General features: G+C 39.0%; 1 protein-coding gene across 7 annotated transcripts in view; it reads left to right on the forward strand.

Moving 5' to 3' along the window:
- NFIA (nuclear factor I A) overlaps positions 1-17963 on the forward strand; it is a 343081-nt gene that overhangs the window by 146739 nt on the left and 178379 nt on the right. The window lies entirely within an intron of this gene.

Consider the following 17963-nt stretch of genomic DNA (forward strand, 5'->3'; position numbering starts at 1 on the left):
CCCCCCCCCCCCCCCCCCCCCCCCGCGCAAGTCCCACACAGCAAAGAAGGGAAAACCCGAGACGTGGCACAGCTCCTTGGCTGAGTGGCTATGGTGTGGTCCAGAGATCCAGGCAGTCACCGTTGATGCTTGTTTCACGTGCTCGGCTGAGACCAGTCAGGGGAGGAGATGAGGTGAAAACGTATCCTGCGTAGCGAGGCCGTTTTCTCTGCCTGATCCACTGTGCACGAGATAATTCCTCAGAAAGGAGTCGGGGGAACCAGAGGAGGCAGTGCTTTCAAAGAGCTTTCCACATGAGATGAGAGCGGTGACGGAGGCTTGGGGCTGTGCCTTTCTGTGCTGCTTGCCTGAAGTGGCACAAACTTTATATACAACAGGTTTAAGATTTATTTTAGTTTTGCATTTGTTTACTTAAGTTTATAGCAATTGCTTTCTGGCAGTTGTGCTACTTAGCAGATTGAAATGAAATCATGGGGCGAATTAAAACATACTGCTGTTAGTGCTGATTAGAATGTTAGCTGAGTGTAAATACGAAGGCAGGGCCAACTTCTCAGACACTTGGCGTGGGCGCCGTGGAACTCCAGGCTGCACGGGAGGCTGTGTGCTTGGATGCATTAAACCCTCGGACACTTGGGGCACACTCCTGCCTCTGGCCTGTTAGTGAATTGTGCCCGTCCCAAGGTAGATGGAGAAGCTGGGGAAATGAGAATGAGGGAAATTGTTTGAACTTAAAAAACAAAACCTGGAGGAAAGAATTTTAATTAAACCCCGTGCAGTTTTCACTCTGTCTTTGGTTTTTAGATATAAATAAATAATACTAAACTAAGTTGAAGAACTTTAGGGTTTGTGGTGTTTTGAAGAATGATCTAATAGCAAATATATTTCTACAACTTGTTAAAATTTTTTTCTGTGTGACATCTTTAAAAATACACTTGTGAATTAACTTCTCCAGGGAGTCAGTTTATTCAGTGAATTCCTTAAATAGATCTTCTGTTTAATGTCACCTATGGAGTGGGTTTTATATTCTGATTGAAACCTGAATTCTTAAAGATCATTTTTAATTGATAGAGCATTTTACTTAGTACTTAAGTAGCTGTTCAATAAAGTTGTTTGTCATGCAGGTGGTTGTGTTTTGTGTCAATAAGTAGTGGAATCCCCTAGTGATCATATTGTAGTAATAGAGTTTATAGAGTCTGGGCTTTTGGAAATCCACAGTTTTAGGGTTTGTTGAGTCATGGAGCCCTTAGGTGCTGTGCACTCAGTGTGTACTCTATTGTAAGAGGTAGCCAAAAAATGTGATTGTTCATTTCTTTTTCACTGATTATCTCTTGCTGTTTAGTCAACAACATTTGTAGCTAAGACTCTTGTAAGTTTATTTCCAGTCTTTTCTCTCATAGTCGGCAATTGTCAACCAAGGCCTTATGATTCAATAGGTGAAGCCAAATGGTATTGACAGTGCTGAAATTTGAAACACTGCATCCTTCAGTGTAAAAGATGGATGCCAATTAGGATGCTTAAGCTCTGGAAATTTCAACATAGAGCCACACAGGCATTTAGAAGTGCAATATGAAAGCTGCATGACAGGTCCTTAATGCCCGTTTACAGAGCACGTTCCGAACGTTACATGATGTGACAAATGGGAAGGAGGTTAATTAAAAGTCTTTTGCTAATTCTCATATTTCTTACTGTGGGTTAGTGACAGGGAACTTATACTTTTATTTTTAAATTAAAAATCAGGAGTCCATGCTTCTTTATAACAAATCGTAGTACGTTTTTAATCTTCAAATTAGGAATGTGTAGGAAGTACTGATTGTTACTTGCCAGTTTTTTCTGTTCTTTTCTCTTATGTATTATTGATTGGCAATTTATTTAGGTGAATAATGCTATTGTAGCAAAGGTAAAAATTAAATCATTTAAAAATGTGCTGTTTTTCCTTTGCTCATAATGGATTATATCTGTGAGTATGTATGTAAGTAGGACTTTTCAAATTGCCTGGAGCATGGTATAAAATGCCAGTTGGGTGATGTTTAGGGAGGTAGAATAAGGCATATTTTTGCAAATTCCAAAAGAATTCATCAGCATTCTTGCTTCTATGAAAAGCACAGAACTTTTCAGTATTTTAAGGGAAAGTTTGTTTTGCCCTTGTTAGACGTAGTCCATATTTTAGATCAGTGAATTACAAAATCTTTTCTACAGGAAATTTTTCTATTAGTCTTTCCAAAGTAAGTATTCTCATACAAAAGAGTTGTTTGTGTTTTAAATTTATGTGGTGGTGTATTTGGCATTTTACCCTTTTCTACATAAGGCACACATATAATTAGTACGTAAGGTGTGTGTGTATGCTCGTGTCTACCCAAGTAGGTATAGGGAGATGAGATTCACTTTCTATACCATAGCTTTCCACATTGGGCAACCCAAACAGCTGTTATTCCTTTTATAGCTTCTTTAATCTATGTGCCAACAAGTCAGTTTACAAAATCTGTTTTGTTGATGACTGCTGCGATAATAATTGTAGTGTTTTGTGGCTTGGCAAAAGGCTGGGGTCTCCTCTGAGGACTCTTGCCAGAAGCTTTGAAGGGGTTGAGGTGGATTCACTGCCAAAATGAGTCACCACTCTCTATTTTATTTAGTGTCCTCTGCCAAGGCCTGAGACACTTTCTGTTTTCATTCTTCTGTAGGTTTTCCTCCCCACATTGTGGTTTTCTTCACAGCCAGAGGCCTGGGTCTGCCAGAATAGGTGAGAGGGGCTGGCTGCCCTTCGCTCAGTGCCGGAGTGCAGTGGGACGAGGGGCTGGGGTTTAGCACTTATGCACCTTGAACGAATGTGAGTTTATGCAGTTATGGAGTATAAATAAAATGTTGGACTTGGATAATCTGGTACACTAGTCACCTGGATTTGGGTCAGAAACTCTCAGAAGAGTAGTTATTACTTACTTTTAAGAAGTATTCAAATACTGTGACAGTGTTCTAGTGCTTTTCATAATTGATTGTGTATAATCTTTAGATTATTCATGAGTTCAGGCTCTAGGCCCAAATCTTGAATTTTTCCTTAAACAAAAGAGTACCATCCTCCTCCTCTTAAATGCTGTAATATTTTGCCTCACATAAACTATTTTCTACACATACCTAATAGTTTTCAAGGAATAATCCTAAAAACTTTATTTCTACCTGTCTTGATTGAATTTGTCACCAGTAAATGGACTCAAAGATATGAATTGCTAGTCTATTGTCTAAGGTACAGTAGAGATTTAAAGACTTTTTCTTCATTAAATACTTTCAATAGATTGAAATAAGTTGGAATAAATATCCTTTTGCTAGGTTCTTCCAACTCAGATACACATTATGTATATAGAAAGATGGCTGGGTTAAATTTGAATCTTCAAAATGTAAGCATAAATGGCATTTCATACGTTAATATGAGGAGAACTCAGTCAGACCTTTGATAACTTCGACCCCATAAATTCAGATGACTTTTTCTTAACTAAAGTTATGGCAGCATCCTAAAATCTAATAAACTATGCAGGATTAAACTTAAGGATGCAGTTTTTGTTTTAAGTACCCATTCATTGTGTTAGATCTTTAAACATGGTCTACAGAGTAAAACTTCATTATAACATCCCCTGAAAACATTTCCATTAATACAAACTATATTTTTCAAAGTTCAAAGTCCTAACTGGGGCACTGAAATATTTTCCACGTATTATGGTCCAAGCTTTTGTTCCTCAGGAAAAAAAACGCCATAGAAATGATTTTATTTAACACTTTGTTTAAAAAATAAATGCTATTAATAATTGATTATTTTCCTCATAAATATTTCAGTTAGAAAATGTATAAATACATAGATGAAGAGTCTAAGATAATATTAGGATAAAAATTGATCTAATCATATCCTACAAAGGTCAGTGGTTAGCATTCGGATAAGTTAATGTATGTGAAAACCCTTTATAAACTGTGAACTAGTATAGAAATATCAAGACATTAAAGTTTTTATTTCTTTTTTATTTTCTTAAACTTCAGATTATCAGATTCTTCTTTCCATCTATCTACTTCATAGTTTTCATTTAAAATAGCAAAAAATAGGAAAACAGAAAGAGTTACTAAAAACCTGTAGTCACTTTGTGATATAAATTCATTCGGAATTTAAATACTCAGAGTTCACGGCAAGATTCCAAGACAAATTCTTCTGGATGATCTATAAACCACTCAATCCCTGGTTAATGCTCAAACCGTGTGAAAAGTTCCAGGTGAAGTTCACTTTGAGCCTTGTCTGAACCCCATAAACTGAGTGAAGTCCTGTAAACCCTATGTGAACCCCAAAGAATCAAAATAAACTTGGTGCATCCAGTTAAAATCAACTGTTTTCTAGTGGCTGCTTTGTGTCCCCAAAATTTAAAGACAAACTTTGCATTTGGGAGTGAGCTGCTTTATTTTGGAAGATAAGAATCATAAGCTGCTTTATTTAAATATAGTTATCCTGTTGTGAAGATCTAATAATAATGCTGTTTTGAAAGAGGAACTGAAACCTCCTGACGAATTAATATTCCCAGGATCTTTCATAAAGTTGGTAAAACATATATGTAGTAGTAGTAATGGTTGTTTTAATGATGAATTAATAATAGAGCTCTTCATCAACTTTATTTGGAAGAGTAATGTTATCTTGAGTTTATACTGAACCTTTGTGCCAAAAACTTAAATGAGACTCTGATATATCATTTATTGTGATAGTGTGAGTTGATAGGAGCTAGGTATTGTTAGTCCCTTCATGCAAAAAGTGAAACAATCACTGATCAGTTAAGTCACTTGGCTTCCAACTGGTTGCATGACCTCAGATATAGGTATATTAATCTTTTGGGGCATCAGTCTCCTCATTTTTCAGAAGAGGAGACTGAACTAAAATGACTTCTTATGTTTCTTTCAACTCTTAAAAAAATCTGGAAATACTATTGCTGTAGGTTTAGAAAGTCCGTCTCCAGAATCAACAGCCTTTGTGTGGTTCTTCATTATATCCGTTTTGAAGATGAGGTGACTGATCCATGGAGGACACATTGTAAATCACTAGCCTAACTTCCCTTGTTAATCACCTGATCAGAAGTATAATCATAGTTGTCACATACTGAGTGCTTGCTCTGTCTTAGACGTCATGTGCTGGGGGCTTTCCATGAATTAGCTCACTGGTCCTGTAGTTCTTGATTAGGAGCTTTAGTATCTTACTTTATCAATGATTCTATTAAGTTGACTAAGCATTTTGCATGGCTGTTTTTACAGGCCAGTGTTCTGGAGTGGTTGAGTCCTGAAATCATTCCTTTGCTTGTAAATGTTGACAGGTAACCAAAATGAGGACTCTTTCAATATCTTAACCATTTCACTTTTTTGACTGTTTGTCTGATGATAAATTTTGTAAAGATTAAGTTACTTTCATACATTTGTCCATCCATCCATCCATCCATCCATCCTCTCATCCTCTCACTTGTGTAGATGCAACCTTTTGTGCAGTGGAGAAAACTAGATGAGTAAGAAATGTTCTTTGTCTTCAACAGTTTACAAGTCCCAAAGTTACAGGTTCACTGTGAAGAGTGTCAAGACACATCTTAGGTTCATCACCTAAATGGCAGGGATCAATATTTTCAGATGGGTAAAATGGTGAGCTCACATTGAGTGAAGTGCGTGCTTCACAGACTTTCATGTTTCGTTTCCACATAGGAGGTGGTGCTCAAAGAACTGGGCTTTCAGAATGTAGATGTGTAGCCCCGTTCTAGGTGCCAAAGAAAGTAGATAGTTGCTGAAATAGTCCTCTCCAAGCAGTGAACAGTATCTTTAAAGCAGTCACTAGGCACACAGCACCTACACTGGGCTTTGTCTGTTGGAGGGTCAGCTCATTAAAGCTGCTTTCTGGGTCTTTGTTAATGTCATGCAGACCTTGTGGCAGATGTTACAGCTGCCAGCCTGGCACAGTCCGCTGGGGCATGCTGTAATTGCTCTTGATGCCGCCCTTAATGGCGGGAGAAGAAGGCAGCATCGTGGGGGTGCTGGTGAGAGGATGCCCTCAGGCCACGGTGGACATCTGGTCACCACTGCTGTTTCATGCACTGTCTGTCTGGAGCCTGCAAATGGTGGACCTTTGAGTTCGGTTTGCTGCCACCACTGCATTCCTCGCAGCTATCATTATTGCACAGCTGGGCAGTGATTTTAGCTTGGAAAAGGGGTGTTTATCTCAGGGCCCGAAACAGTCTACTGCCAGCATGACCCTGAGAACTTTCTTATGTTTATTATATGAGAGAGTAAGTATCCTCATGGCCTCCTTTTTTAAGTGTTTCCTGGTGTTGAACTTTCTCTTTTTTTGTGAGAATGTTATCTTTCATTATTTGTGCAACCTTAAAGGACTAAATTTCCTCTTTAAGAGTTTTAAATATTTCTTGTTTGTATGTAGGGTGATAAGCAAACATTGATCTGAGAAAGTTCTGAAAAATCTCATCAGGCAGCATTCACCAAGCCCTGTGTGTCAGCACTGAGCTGGAGCAGGGACGACGGAGGCCTCAGCTCCAGCAGCACTTACTCCAGCCGCAGGGACAGACCTGTGCACAGTTAGCCATGATACTGGACCGACTGCGATCCAGGCAAAAAGAAGTAAAATGTGTGACAGTGTGAGTACAATTATGATCTATGTGTACAATAATGCAAGATAGTACTTTTAACTAAAATCTTCAGTGAGGTGGATTTTGGAAAACTTCACGCACAAAACATCTTGATGCACAAATTAGACAGCTTCCTATTTAAGACATGCTTGAGAGGAAGAGTTTCAGGCTGTCTGGAGTCCCCAAATTTGTTTGCCCGCAGAACTAAAAGTAAGTCCCTCTCCATGTGATCTTTTCTCCAGTAGCGGTGTCTTCTTGAGGTGCAGTGTCCTTCTGGCTGCAGCAGAGCCGCAGCCTCTGGTCAAGTTGCAGAGGAAAGCTCCGAGGCCATTAACGAAGGGGTTTAGCCATTTATTAGAACCGGTCCCAAAGTTTTTCTTTGAAGAAGATGCCCTTTCTGCAGTCCAAACTTAAATACCAACTTAAACAAGAAACTTCCACTTTAGGTGTGCTCAATAAATATTCAGTGACCATTTCTGGGGTATTATGAGACACTTTTAAGCCACTTAATTATAAAGATATTAGTAACTAAAAAAATTGCCAATTAAGACCCTCCTCCCCCAATGCCATCCCTCTATGCACACCCACTCAAAGTGCTCCTGGAGAAGTTAAGGTCCAACCTGACCCGAGTGACTTTACAGATATAGAGGTAGCATTTCATGGTCCCTGAAGTGATACTTTCTTGCAAGAGCATTCAGACAATTTTGTTTTAATTGATTCTAACTCTTGAGTAAGCAACAAATCTGTGTCTCTCTCCTTTTAATTATTTATTGGAGCTGTGAGAGAGAAGTGGGCAATCATTCAGTGATCCATTCAAATATCTTAAAAGGAAGGCATCCATCTTCTATATGACATACGTACTGAGACACATAAAGTAATATTTTGTAATTAATATTGTTTATAGGACAAACCATTAAAAACACAACTTATACAAGATGCCCCATAAATACTTTTGATTGAAAAAACAAATCTACAACTTTTAAATTTATGAAATTAAGTGAGGAAGCAAGTCAAATATAAGAACATGATAAATAAATGAAGAAATTTTCAGAAGGGAGCCAAATGTTATAGTTAGGACGAACAATGAAATAATCCTACTATAAGAAAATTAATTCAACCAACACATGTATTGTCTTCTGTATGCTTAATAGGAAGTGTGCCTGGGGGAAGTGAAGGAAATGTGTCAAAATGAATAGTGTTCATTACCATGTTCCCATGGACAAGTGTGAGTACACAAGATGCACTAGTGAAACAGTGAATTCAAGGAAGCAAGCACAATATAGATTGGAATCATTGTGGATGAGTACTTTCTAAAAGAGGCAGAAAAAATAACACAATTCATTTTCCAGGAAAGTACTTATAAATTAGGCTTGTTTGCTACAAGTAGACAGAAAGCATGTGGAAGTTTTCATCTGTTTTCCGTAGAGTTGGTCAGATGCTGGGCACAATGTACAAGCCCTTGTGCTAGTCCTCTGCTGAAAGTGATCATTTTAATTGGATTGCTTCTTTGGAAACAAGACAAAGAGTACATTGCTAAAAGCTTCAGGAGGCCATTTTCAATATTTGTAATAATATCAGTGCTAGAAATGTGCTTCCATTTATATGCAAAGGCAATAATGCCATTGTAAGCATAGAGTCTCTATAAGACTTTTAGAATATTGTCTATTTAAATGCAAACAGACAAAAATTATTTTTAACTTCAGATTAGAGAACCAACTCCATTTTTCTCCTTTGCAACTTTTTGGCCACACTTTCTGTTTCTGCTCCCAAGAACAATTTAAAAGTTGCTTTTTGTTTTGCTAAAAAGAGAATGTTTATTTCTATAAGTACTGTGTCAGTTCTGTATGATCTGAATGGTGTGTATCATAAATATAATTTCCATATGATTGGCTGAATTTTTCACTTTTAGTTAAGATGTCTGTTGTAGCCTAAAACTTGGGAATGTTTGCATTGAGAGGTAATTTAGAATTTATTACCTTACTTTTAAGAGCCCCACTGATAAGATAGACTTAAAAGTTCAATTATGAAATTCCATCATCTATGTTTATGTATACGCATGAAATAGGTTTGGAAATTAGATAGCCTATATGATATAATACACGTATTTATTTTCATGATTTGAATTTAAGCTTTTACAATGTTATAAACATTATCAGACAGAAATTGAAGTGATGAGACAACCATGGCCCAGTCTGGTGCCTGTTGAGATGTACACTGGGGTGTTTAACTGTCCTGTGGGCATTGTGAGTGTGAAGCAAGAGGCCCTCTGGGTCTCCTTTCTGAAGCCAAGAGATTTCACTATTCTAGCATGCCACTGAAAAAGATGCTATAACAGTAGTTTTAAAAATCTTATCTTGAAATTTTTTTCTTGCAAGTAAGGAATTATATTTAAAATTAAGGCCCTTACTACAGGATAATATAACTGTATTTAACATAGAAAAAACTCATTGACAGTCTGTGTGGATTTGCTTCATTTGAACTACAGATTGGTTAAACTTACTTTACTTTTGGATATTCCATAAGTTCCAACATCTCTTTCTGTCTTTCCTGTGTGTGAGAAGTTATACACAACAGAGGAAAGATGGAAAAACTGGAGAGCTTGCATTTCCCTTATTTTCACTGTTGTTCCATCCCTCTGTGCTTGTTCTTTGTTTAAATAAACGTTTTTAGTCTGTCTTTCACACATCATCGCTTCTTGCTTCAAAGACTTCTTTTAATAACTTAGCCCTGGCTCACTTTTCTTTTGCATATGAAATTGATTTAACTAAAGTGTGTGTGTGTGTCTGTGTGTGTGTGCGCCAACATGCACACACACATCTGTGCAAATAAAAATTTCACTGCAGAGGAAAGTCTGTGATCTCTGGTTTCCTTTAAACATACACACACACAACTTGTTGAAGTGAGAAAGCCTAAGCTTGGAGTCAATCTACTTTTGAGATCCAGATTTTTCTCTTAGTGCTGTCTTAGTTTCTTCAACCTGAAATAAAGATATTTACTTTGCAAAAGTTGCTGGGAAAGTTACGTGTATGTAAATTACTCAGCTCACAGTGTTCTTACTGGCCATTCTTACTGTTTTCAGGCAGTTAGTACCTGCATCACCATCATCGTTATCACATAGGTACACAATTAAGTAATACATTTATTTGAAGCTGATAATAAGTAAGTAAACTGATAAAATAAGTTAACTGGTAATAAGCAGAAGATTGAGATTAAGGCTTTTTGTTGCTAAGAAATTGATCTTAAGTATAATCACCTGAAAGTTGATAGTTATATTAACCTGAAAATGATAAAATATTTTAAAAATCATGACTATTACCTGTGTGATTGTTTTTGATTGTCAAACCAACTGATGTTAAAATGGGAATTAATTTTTCCATTAACATAGTGTCTCTAATTGTAAAAAATGTTTCACCAATCACAAATTTCAATCAAAACAGAAGTAGTGATATTCTAATAGCTGTACATAGTAGTAAAAATATAAATATAGTTTAGAATTTGAAAATACTGTATTAGGAGCTAAGCTGTCCGGTTATTTTTCTTGTTCTTTAATTACAGTCAGATCAATTTAAATATTGTGTCCTATAGCAGGTACATACAGAATCAGTTACCATTTTAAGTCCAGTAATTCTGGGAAGTTCTTCTAGTTATTTCCTACATTATTAAAAATTAGAGCCATGCTTGGAAAGATGTCTTTTTCAATATTGTCTCCCACATCCAGCATCAGTGCCTCTTCACTCTGTGACTATTGAACTTTATGTTCTTTGGGGAGACTCAAGTAGAAGCTCTGTATTAACCAGCTTGCAAGACAGCTGAGACTTTTCATTTTCTTTGTGACGTACTAACTGATACCGGTAACCTGTTGAACACTTGTGGCCGATAGTTACTAGCACATCCTAGCACTTTTGTTTTTACTGAGTGAGTGCTTACCAAGAGTCAGTTATGTTATTCCCAGACCTGTTTGTAATGGCATTATTGGTATTGTTATTATATAAATTGATTAAATTTATGTGAACTGATGACATACAACTTCAAAATGAAAAAGAAAGTTTTATTTCTATGAGACTAAGCGCTTTGGAAAGACTGATTAAAGGTGAGTTAGAAACGTTTCTGTCAGATTAAGTGTGGGTGAGGTGTCTCAACTGTAAATGGAAATTTGTAAAAATATAAAAGGATTCTGTGCTCAGATTATTTTAGAAATATCTTTAGATTCTCCCTATACTTTACAGAATAAAACTGGAGATCTTCTATGCTGCAGTGTAGGTGTGATTTATCTAAGGAAGATGCTGCAGGGCGCAGGCTGACGTTCTGGTTAAAGCCAGGACCCTGCGCAGAAAGACTGGCCAGGCACGTGCACTCGTGTATTCACAAAGTGCCTGAGGTGTGTGTGTCTCATAGCAGAGTTCTCCTTCTCCGGTTGTTTACACTCGCCAGTCAACTTCTGGCCCCACTGTGTTGGATTAGAGCTCTTCTACTTTACGTCTTGTTCACATTCTCCTCGGTGCTTTAGAGACACTCTGTTCCCTTCCTATAAGGGAAGGAAGAGGAAATTGGCAGGTGGGATTCTTACGTTGGGATGTGAGACTCGTAAAGGTCCACGACCTGATATGCTTGTGTATGAGTTGATAGTCTCAGGTTGGTCTAGTTTTAAGGTTCCATCAAAAAAAATTCAGCCCAACCAGAAGGGGTTCCAGATGGTCTGATTATGGACATTGGGTGGTAGCTTAGTGGAGCAGTGGACAACATGGAGGCAGAAGGTGAGCGTCGCCAAAATTGGGCAGAACCAAGAAATAGAGGACATGGGCAGGTGGCACTCATCCAGGCCGTGGTTGGTATCAGAAAAGTCTGTCGGCAGGGCTCTAGTGCTCTGTGTCTGTCTTCGCGAAGACCGAACCCAGTAGCCAAAGGACTGAAAGTTTCCCAAGGACAGTGGAAGCTGCATCTGCTTCCTGTGTTAGCATAACCATGTCTGAAGAAGATAAACACGTGCTCTTGGTGGTGCTTCGTGGTTTTGGTCCTGGCACCTACTATTGCCTGGCACCAAAAAAAGCAAAGAATGATTGTTGGCTAATTTGACCTATCTTGGTGGCATTTTTAATACGGATACATCCTTCAGTAAAGCAAGGATAGGCATTATTATTATTTTTTTAAAAAATATGTATGTACTGCTTTTGTAAATTTGGATTTCTGTTTTGGTTTGACTATTTTGTTGTTTCTGGTGGTGGTGTGGGGGTGTTTTATAGTGGGGCATGTGTGTAGCTCAACTGAGGTGCTCAAGGCAGACTTCATAAGCATAAAAGTACTTGGCAGGGGTTTATTTCATGTGTCTCATCTCACATCGTTTGTGGCACTGAAAGTGAGGTAGTAATTCTCAAAGGGTTGTGACAGTTCATTCAGAGGTTAGCCCACCTATGTTTATAGTAGTTCTCTGTAATATATTGTAACTAATTTTCACTGTTGTTTTTGGAGAAAACTGTAGACTATAATTATGTTAGCACTTTTTAAACAGGTCCCTGCATTGTCATATTATTTTAAATGGACTCTGTTTTAAAATAACTTTTCATGTTTTGGTTGCAAGAATATAGCTTACACAGATCTGTAGTTAGCAACATACAAGGATCTAGTAAATGAGAGAGCACCAACACAACTCTGGAAGCTTGTGTTAAACATCTCTAGCTCTGCCCTGGGTTTAGAGAGGAAGGGGTAGGGGAAGTAGAAATTCCCTGTTGTTGGACAGTTGATCAGCCCTGTTGGAGAGGCAAGATATTACATAGAGTAGCTAAGGCCCCATGTGAAAAAAATACATGGTAGTTATACAAATGTAAACAGGCTACATGTGAAGCATATGTATTTCACTTTTGTGGTGTGCTCATAGGAAGTCTCTGAACAGAGTTAGAGTAAAGTGCCCTCTCCCGGAACTAAGGGCAGCAGTACCACTTTATGTTGTTCAAATGTTACCCGTATCTTCCCCAAATGGCAGGTATCTGCCTGTAGTCAGTCATCTGGACACACCCTTCTCTGCTACATTTCACTGCCATATTAGTAATAGAATTTTACTCTTGACTTAAAAGACAGTCTGCCTTAAAGCAGATTGCATAGTTTGCACACTGTGAATTGTAATTAAAGTGTAAGGGGTGCTTATTATGTCAACAACTGGCATGAGAACCCCCGAGCAGCAGGTGACCCCAAGCATGTGACGTTTGTGACAGCTAGGATCCCCTTTTCACTGGCTTAGCAGTCTGAAAGTCCAAATTGAAAGAAGCCCAGAGGCTGTATATTTCATTAGATCCCAGGGGAAGTACAGGATTCAGCTTCCTTCTGTTTTCCTGGGAGGTCGCCAGAAAGTTTGTAGAGCTCTGCTTCTGTCAGAGGCTCAAAAGAGAAAAGAAAAAGCAGACACAAAACAAAACAAAACACCATACACACCACAAAACCATCCACCAATCACCCCCGGACCATAAATCTGACATTTCCCACAGCCTCTCTGAGACCACAGTGTTGCTGTGTCAGCAGTGTGCCCCTTGCTTTGAGTTGTGTGAGAGGAAGGCTCAGTGTTGTGGTGTTTAAAAAATGTTTATTCATCCATATGCAGTGATTCTTTGGGTATAAAACCATGAAAAATTATCAAGTACAGACATCATATGACTTGCTGTAAATCCTTTTGCATTATGTATTACATACTCTTTCCCTCCTACAACGGGGTGGAAGTCTGAATTTGGAAAGATGAAACCACATGAATAATAAAGGAAACAGACAAGGAGATAGCCATGTGTGTTTCAGTTCTGTTGTGGGGGGTAGACCATTCACAGTGTGGTCGCATTAAAGGGGTGCTACTTTAGGAGGCTCAGAACCTGGTCAGAGTGGATTTTGATTGTATTCCATAGTGAGTGTACACCCCACAAAGGTTTGGTTTGGTGGGTCGTCTGGTCTCAGTCATCTGGGAACCTGACTGGCAGTTCAGGAGTGAGCGAGCAGGTGCTGTCTTCCTCGGGGCCCCACCGCGGGCCATAGGCTCTTCCTGTCGTAGAGTTTCCGTGTCACAGAAGAGGGAGCTATGGTCCTTTGTTGCTTGACTTTGGAAATACAGATCTTTTGGAAGTTGATTTTGAATTTGGGACTCAAGCTTCCCACATGAACTGATGTGGCTGCTGCTGGTCTGCCCTCAGGAGGACCAAATTTAAGTCCAATAGGAAGTATTTCCAGCCCCACACATACCCAGCAAACCTTTTAGTCCCTAAGTGTTGTTAAATTTAAATCAGAAAATGAGAATTCTCTGAACCAAGACTCCCTTTTATTGTGTATTTCATTTTTTGGTCAAGAGGGAATTGGAGAGAAGGAGGGTCAGCAATTGCGGTGGGTGCACCCCTGCAACTGTGCTTGTGGCCCAGAGAGCTGCAAGGCTGGGGAGAGGAGGGTGCCATTTGTAGGTTCGGTAAAAAATCAGAGCCTTCCAGCTTCAGAGCAGCATGCAAGTCTCATTAAGGAACTACAAATTGTTGTTTTATTATAGTCCACCTATTTTAGCAAATTTGCAGTTAGTTAATTTCTTTTTCTTTATATTTTTCAAGTTCAGTTCCTTTATTCAGCCAAAGGGAAACTTGATATCCTTAGCAGAATTTTGTCTGTTCCTCAGAGAGATGAGCGTATTGTAGGTTGGGGGATGTGACAGACATATGTCTGTCTGTGCTGCCTCAGGTGAGCTGGCTAATCACCAGTTTCAATAGCAATGTGAGTGTGCAGAGGTGAAAATTGTCCCAGGCCATGAATTTCCATTTTTACTTAGCTCCTAATGAAGCTTTTTTTTTCCTCTTTGTGTGTTACCTGAACAGTACTTGTTTAATCTTTATTCTTAGTTCATCATCCTTTATCATGTATATGTACCTGCCTTGAAAATAGGTATTATATTGTTTTATCATCTGTACAAAATCATGTCACTTCATGGATATTCTAAATACGGTCTGTTAATAAATGGCACCCAGTAAAATACGAATTTACAAAAAATAAGCCATTTTCAGGACTTTTGGCTGATTTTGGAGACAGCAGTCTCAATTTTAAGCCAGGTTTTTTAAAAAAAAGAATTTGAGTGTATCTGAGATTGTGTCTACATCAAGCCAAAGGTGAAAGATATTCTGCTGAGTGAAATAGGGTGTGGCAAACAGGCTAGGTATCAGAAGTGATCTCTAGCCTAGCAACAGTTTCAATATCTATCTTCTGAAAGGCATGCTAGAATGAAAACCAAAATAGAATTTTTTAGATCTTATTTTTGATGATCTAAATGTAACTTCTGATGCCCTTTTTTGTTATTGTTGCTGTTCTGCTGTTCTCAGTGACAGCAGCTTTACTGATACACTAGTCCAAACATGGTTGTGTCATTCCTCCACATACTTAGTGCAGTGTTGTTGCTCTCTGGTATGTATCAAGGAGTCTTCAAGAATTATGAAACCACAAATGCAGAAGCCCATCATCACACACTGCAGGAATTTTCTATAATAAGGTCCTGAAAGGATTTACGTGAAACAAAATTTGTGAGCTTAATAGGAGCTGCGCCCCGTTCTTAGCCACCACCAGGCCGGATGGAGCCAGAGGAGGGGCCATTAATTCTGCCAAGAGCAAGGGAAAGGGTTATGCCTTCATCTTCATCTGCACTGAGTAACCTTCTAACTTCAACACAGCGATTGTGCTTATCAATGTGACTGACTGGGATTGGGAAAGAACGTGATTACTTTCTGTGCCTAAGTGGGGTGTTGGTGAAAACAAGGTAAAAGCAGGGCCAGAACTGAACAGATTGACCAAAGTCTTTTCCAGTATTTGATAAAAAGCACCGAGTCAAGTGTTACAGTTTTAATCAGTGTGTTTTAATGGCAGTTGAGAGTTAATAAACCCAATGGACACTTGTCTCGTTATTGACGCGTCGCCATGCAGTTGGGAAGAGGAGTGTGGGCATGTCTTTGCCATCCCAGTGGGGTATTACTCTTTGCATTAGTCCATCACTCATTCCATAGGTAAAGGAACTTCTGAGTTTGCAGTGGATGACCCTGTGTTGCAATTTTGTTGTTAAATTTGGCTAAGTTTGAGCTTGAGGAAAGAAATCAAGAGAACGGAAGGAGAGACTTTTGAACTGATGAATCTGTGCAGTCCAGGCAGGGCCCGTGTGAGCAGTAGGTCTCACGCGCCTCACAGAGAGGCCGCGTCTACACTTTGGCTGTCGTCGCCTGACGGTGTTCTGCTTGGCTTTGCTTCTAAGGACGTGGTGTCTATTTTCCAGAAAATATTTGCACCTATTTATTCCATTTTCTCAAGGAACTTTCAAGTAGATCTTTCAGTGTATGAGCCCAGGGCCATGTTTCTCCTTGGTTGATGCTGTCCTGTTGTGTGTGGTTGGTGATGTGCATCTGCTGGATGTTGTGGAGGGTTAGCATTAGCTCCCTGGGTCGCAGACTTGCTGTCGTGTAGACGTGGTGGGCGCAGAGCTTGGGGAACCTTCCCTTCACTGCTCTGTCTCCAGTGCTCACAGAGTGCTTGGCACACATTGGCTCCTCGGTGAATAGTTGTTGGTTATATTTGTGGAATGATATGCTGACTAAATGGTTAGAGCACATTATGAAGGAATTTTAGTAGAGTTTCAGTTTCTTTGGTTGCTAAATGATTTGTAATGTCTTAATCAGTTTATGACAAATTTTCTAAAATTATTTCAGATATATCAATGACATGTGAAGCCCCATTTTCTGTTTTGTAATCATTAGTTTCTTGGGACATACAGTTCTTAGGAAAACATGATTTAGACTTAAAGAATTTAGGAGTTTTATGGGAAATCTAGAACTCATTTGCTTTAATAGCCTTAAAGATGAAGTAAATGAGACCCAGGTTTACCCAGGTTTTCAGTCAACTCTGGATCCCAGATTTCCTGGTTCTGAACCTGGTGTTCTTGGATATTAATCCAAATACCTGGAAACATGCCCTCTCCGTTGCTCTTGCTTTGCTCTCTCGCTGTGAGCACTTTCTTTTTACCAAGAGGGAGTCACGGAGGACTCCAGCAGAGGGGCGTGGGGAAGAGCCCTCGTGGGAATGTCGCTGGCCTGCTGTGAGTGCTGCCAGCCAAACAGCGAGCTGGCGATCTGCCTTCCATGCAGAGGTTATCTTTCTTATTACAACAAAGCTAATTAGTGGATTTTCCAGTGTAAGAAAATGTTGCCGTTAGTGAAGTTTTCCTCACTGTGCCAGAAAGCAGATGGTGGCAGTGAGCAGGGTTTTCTTCTGCCAGGCTTTGTGTATGCTTTCTAAACCTGTAAGAGTCTGCTTTTCCAGATTCAGATTTTGGATTTTTTAAATTTTTTAACAAAAATAGAAACTCATATTTAAATGTACTTGTATCTTGTGGCCTGTTTGACATATCATGGTTCCTTGAAAATGTTGAGTAACAGCTGATGTTCTGCATGAATTTCTTCTCTAAGTCTCAGGACTTCTTTGTGTTGTTCTCTGCTTTCTCTCCTGACAGAAATTAAGAGTTTGTGCCTTGAGAGTGCCACAATAGGGAGTTTTGCTGGGGTTATGAAAAACAGTATATACGATTTTCTTTATGTGGGAATCTTTTTTATTTTGTTTTGTTTTGCTTCCAATTGCTGAGTAAACACCAGCTCTTCTCAGGAAGGCTCCTTTGAGCCTGCCTCTATTCACTGTGATGTCAGTGTTGGCATACAGTTTTGAATAATTCATTTCCCTATCTACTACTGGTGAGATGTTACTCTCTTGCTATTAATTTAAAATTTTCTTTTTGCCTAATGTTTTTTATGACTTTCATTCCAAATATGTTTGTTTAAAGTTTTCCCTTGTGAAGTCTAAGCATGTCTGTACAATACCAACGTGGCGGTACTTAAACAAAGTGCTTTCTGATTTTAAGGCCACTTGGGAGAATCTGTGACTGCAAGGGTGTAGACATGAGGCTGTTTTGTATGGAAAAGACTTATGGTTTTGTTGACTAACACTTTGGAAATTTTTCTCTTTCTACAGGACTTCGAAAAGGAAATTGTTAAATCATTAAATGAGTTGTTAAAGTATAAAATAAAAATGAAAACGAACTCAGTGATTTTTTTTTTTTGAGGAAGATTAGCCCTGAGCTGACATCCGCTGTCAATCCTCCCCTTTTTGCTGAGAAAGCTTGACCGTGAGCTAACATAGGTCTGTGCCCATCTTCCTCTATTTTATATGTGGGACGCCTGCCACAGCATGGCTTGATAAGTGGTGCCATGTCCACATCCGGGATTCAAACCAGTGAACTGGTTCATGCGTGCAGTGCTTGTGAACTTAACTGGTGTGCCACTGGGCTGGCCCCTCAGT

Source organism: Equus quagga, chromosome 18, assembly GCF_021613505.1.
Source record: "Equus quagga isolate Etosha38 chromosome 18, UCLA_HA_Equagga_1.0, whole genome shotgun sequence".
NCBI classification, from domain to species: Eukaryota; Metazoa; Chordata; class Mammalia; order Perissodactyla; family Equidae; genus Equus; species Equus quagga.